Below are 4390 nucleotides of genomic sequence, written 5' to 3'. Positions count from 1 at the left end.
GATGGTTGATTTAAATAGGCTCAGCCTCTTCAACAACTTTAAAATCTCCATAAGTAGGAAACATTTTGTGTCAAACTGAGGCTGATTCCAAGTCTCCTACACAGGGAGAAGGACGGCAGAAGGAAACTAGACGACTTTAGAGTCCTAGCAGTTCTGGAACTGGAATTTACACAAGTGGAAGAAATGCAGGATCCACAAGCTACATGCACACATCCTCCTGGAGAGACACCCCCAAGACAATTATTCACACTGCTGTAATTGAAAAAAAAATAAGATCTAGCACAGATAAGGAAGGGCTCCAGTATATGCCTAAGCCCTACTGTGTCATCAGAACTCAGGAGGACAAACTGGATGTACCCTTCTCCTAGAGCTTATGTGAGTCCAAATCACACCACTACAAATTTCCTTTTTTTTTAAATTTTGTTGGAGGGCAAAATTTAGAAGAGATAGAAAGAGAGGGAAAGTGAAAAAGCAACCCACATGAGGGATGGTCACACAGTAATCCCTTCTCCATTTCTCCTTTCAGGATTCTGGGCATGCGCAGAATCATTTGCCTGGTATGTTTTTCAAACGACAGGGTCCAGGACTCAAACCATGCAGTGAAATTCAGCCATCTTAATTTCCATGCCACTGACTGGCCTGCAAACTTCCATAGAAGGACTTCCTACAGGCTAGTAGTTCTCAAACATATCCTGTTAAGTTCTCCTGAGGCAGAGAACAACAGAAGGTGCCATGGACCAAAACATCTCTATGGTTCCTTTTTCTTTAATTATAATTCCATACATCCTATGTTCATTTTTCAAGTAGTTTTACATTCATAACTAGTGAAATTAAGTGTAAAGATATTCAGCAATAGCCTACCATATACCAAGAATGGTTCTGGGCACCAGGACATGGGACAGAACAGGATACAATGCAAACTGATGTGCTCATGCATTGTACTGGGGGAAGACAGACAAACCAAGATGAATTCAGAGGATGACACTAGGAAGCGTAAAAACCAAGGGAAGCCAGTGTGACAGAAGATAAGGTAAGGCCTTGGTGCAGAGATGGCAAGATCTCATGTCTAAACACCTGCCAGAGTTAAAGGGTCTCACTGCTCACGTATTGGCTGGGGCAAGTTGCTTAATGTCTTTGTGCCTCCATTTTGTTATTGCATTATTGTGATTAAATTAAATATTTCAAGTAAACTAAATCACCCATACAAATTAAATAATCCCAGTAAATTAAATACTCCATAAAAATGAAATAATCCATAAAAATTAAATGATCCATGTAAATTAAATAATGCATGTGAAGTGCTGAGCAGAAGAGCAACATCTACTGTAACGGTAACTGCTTTTTCAGTGACAATCTTGATTTTACACAGCTTTACACATGAGGCAACTGTGCTTTTTGCAGGTGGGCGAAGACATGGAGGCCTCGCGATGAGGTGCTGATTTCAGCAGCCCTCCTGACCCCAGATGGACTTGGATGCATCTTCACTGGTCTGTAGTCATGAACCCAAACACAATAACTTTCATGGTGTAAAAATATTTTATTCAACACTAGAAAAGAAAAATTATCACTATCTATTTCATTTTATCCCCAAAGTGTACAACAAGTAAAGACTGGGAGATCAACTCTTTACAATCTTCCAGCACAATGAAATGGAGGGAATTCTTCCCAACTCGTCCTAGGGGACCAGCATTTGCCTGATACGAAAATCAGACAAAGAAATGGAAAGAAAGTCACAAACTCATATGTCCTATGAATATAAATACATAAATAAAACTTAGCAAACTGAATTAAACAAAACATAAAAGGGATAATATCTCATAACCAATTGGGGTTTATCTGAAGAATGCAAGTCTGTTTTAACATTCAAAAATCAGTCAAGGCCCAGCTGGTAACAGAGCAGTAATGCAATGTTCTATGATACTGAACCCACAAGAAGAGAACCTGGATATGTATCCCGAAGCCTTCCTGTTTATGCCAGGTGCATGAGTGCCCATGATCCAGGCTGGCTGAGGTTGAGATGGATCATGGCATGAAGTCCCTATTGGGTGTGGCTTCCTCTCACTCCTTCTCTCTCACAGAAGAAATAAAGTAATAAAATTTTTAAAATCAATCAGTATAATTCACTACATTTTAAAAGAGGAGGGAGAAAAGAGGACTTGAGCATACTCCAAGAGTGGCTGAATGGAAATTGTGCAGGGTCCAAACCACGCCGAGTGCAAAAGAAGTGGAGCTCCAACCTCTATAAAAGTAGCAACTCAACTCCCATGCAGGGAAAAGACGCCTTTGGAGCATTAGCTCCCTCTTCTTCATTCTTCGGACAAAGAATAAAGTTCTGTTCAGGTATATCACACCTGGTCTGGTTTGATCAGTGTAAATGGCACCAGGCAGAACAAGACCTCTTGGCTTGCAATTTGTGAGGGTCAGATTGATATTCAGAATAAATAATGAAGTCTCAAAACTCAGTAATATGACAACAACCTAGTTTTTTTAAATAAGCAAAAGATTTTAACAGATACTACACCAAAAATGATATACAGGGCAAATAAACTCATTAAAAGGGTCTCAACACCATCATTCATTAGAGAAATACAAATGAAAACCACAATGAGATTCTGCCACACACCTATTTAGAATGCCTAAAGGATGGCACTCTCATACACCATTGATGGAAAGTACAATGGTGCAACCACTCTGAAATCAGCACTGTCTTACAAAAATAAACATACACCTACACAGATGACCAAGCCATTCCCATGTAGGAATGTACTCAAGCCAAATAAAAGTATATGCCTACATTTAGTCTATGTAAATACTCAAAGCACCTTAATTTGCAATAGCCAAAAACTAAACAACAAAAAAACAAAAACCTCATGTATCCTTCAACAGATGAATGGATAAATTAACTGTGGTTCCCACATAATAGAATACCACTCTGTTATTAAAAAGAAATAAAAATAAAAATGGACGAACTATACTGATACATGGGTAGGTGTCAAAATAATTATGCTAAGTGGAGGAAACCAGACAAGAAATACTACATACCACATGACTGCATTTATGTACAATTCTGGAAACTTCAAATTAATCTACAGTAACAGAAAATAGAACCATGGTTGCATGGCAAGGAGGAGTAAAGAACAGAGGAAAGAAGGTATAACAAAGGGGCATGAAGAAACTTCTACAGTGCATGGTACCCACAGGATCCTGCTTGTGGGATGGTTTCATGGGATATCCCTATGTCCAAATTTAACATATTCTGCATTTTAAATACATGAAGCTTATAGCATGCAAATTATACCTCAATAAGGTTGTTAACATATGAAGAAGCTAACTGAAACAACACAAAATACACTCTGAGCAATAGGAGTCGAGGTCAGGAAGAGGTGAATGTGACTACAGGAATAGGGGAGAGCTTCAAGGAGAAGGTAGGGCTTTCTGAACTTTGCAGATTCAGGAGAGTGGAAAGGAGTTGGGTGACAACTGCCAAAGCAAACAGCTAGAGGAAAAGCAGAGCCATAAGCAGTGATGCCAATGAGACTGAGGAGAGCTAAGGGAGCCACACTGATAGAGGGAAGTTAGAGGGAATCTTCCCTGAGCCTGGACAGATCTTCCCTGCAGAGAGACTGCATCTAGAAAGGTAGGAGGTGGACGCTAGGATGGGTTGACAAATAGGTTTCCTCCCTGCACCAGGCTGCTTAGTCGGTGTGAGGTCAAGGACTGGTGTGCTGAGGTTCTGGAGACGACAAGTATATGCGATGAACTGGGCATATGTAGAACAGAGACATGATGCCGTAGATATCATGGATTTGCCACTCCTGCACTCAAGCCAAGGAAACCAGGAAGATGTTACAATGAACAATACATGAAGTCTGAGGAGTAGAACCATGGTAATACCCCGTTATCAAGACTAATATGGGGGACCAGCAGTTAGTGTAATGGCTATGTCGCTGAACTCCCATGTAGTCGACTGTGGTTCGAGTCCCTGTCCCGGTGGCTTAAAAAACTCATGCCAGGCATGTGTGCATGTGTGCCCAAGATTCCAAGAGGAGAATGAAGGAGAAGGGATTGTGGCATGGTCATCCCCACTGGGGGGGTGATTTCTCACTTTCTGTCTCTCTGTCTCTGTCTGTCTGGCAAGCGCTCACACTCTATAGCAAAAACCTCTCAAAAAAAAAAAAAAACAAGAAAGAAAGAAAGAAAGGCTAATATGGGAGGCATTTAGCTGAAAGAAGCAACGCAATTTGAAGACAGAGTAAACCACATGTGCTTAGTAAGTGATGAATGAAACGGATGCATGGATCAAATATGGTGGAAGGAGAGAAAAAGGCAGGAAAAAAATGACTTTATTGGAAAGGTTTTTACTGATTTTTTTTTTTTTTTTTTTTTTTTT

The 4390-nt window shown here is 40.2% G+C and overlaps 1 protein-coding gene across 1 annotated transcript in view; it reads right to left on the bottom strand.

Moving 5' to 3' along the window:
- RASEF (RAS and EF-hand domain containing) overlaps positions 1–4390 on the bottom strand; it is a gene marked incomplete at its 5' end in the record, with an annotated part of 95368 nt that overhangs the window by 45228 nt on the left and 45750 nt on the right. The gene's annotated exons all lie outside the window — the stretch shown is intronic.

The sequence above is a fragment of the Tupaia chinensis genome, unplaced genomic scaffold, assembly GCF_000334495.1.
Source record: "Tupaia chinensis unplaced genomic scaffold, TupChi_1.0 Scaffold000147_1, whole genome shotgun sequence".
Lineage (NCBI taxonomy): Eukaryota > Metazoa > Chordata > Mammalia > Scandentia > Tupaiidae > Tupaia > Tupaia belangeri.
Note: the sequence above shows the minus strand (reverse complement) of the source record. Positions and strands in the feature narration are given on the sequence as shown.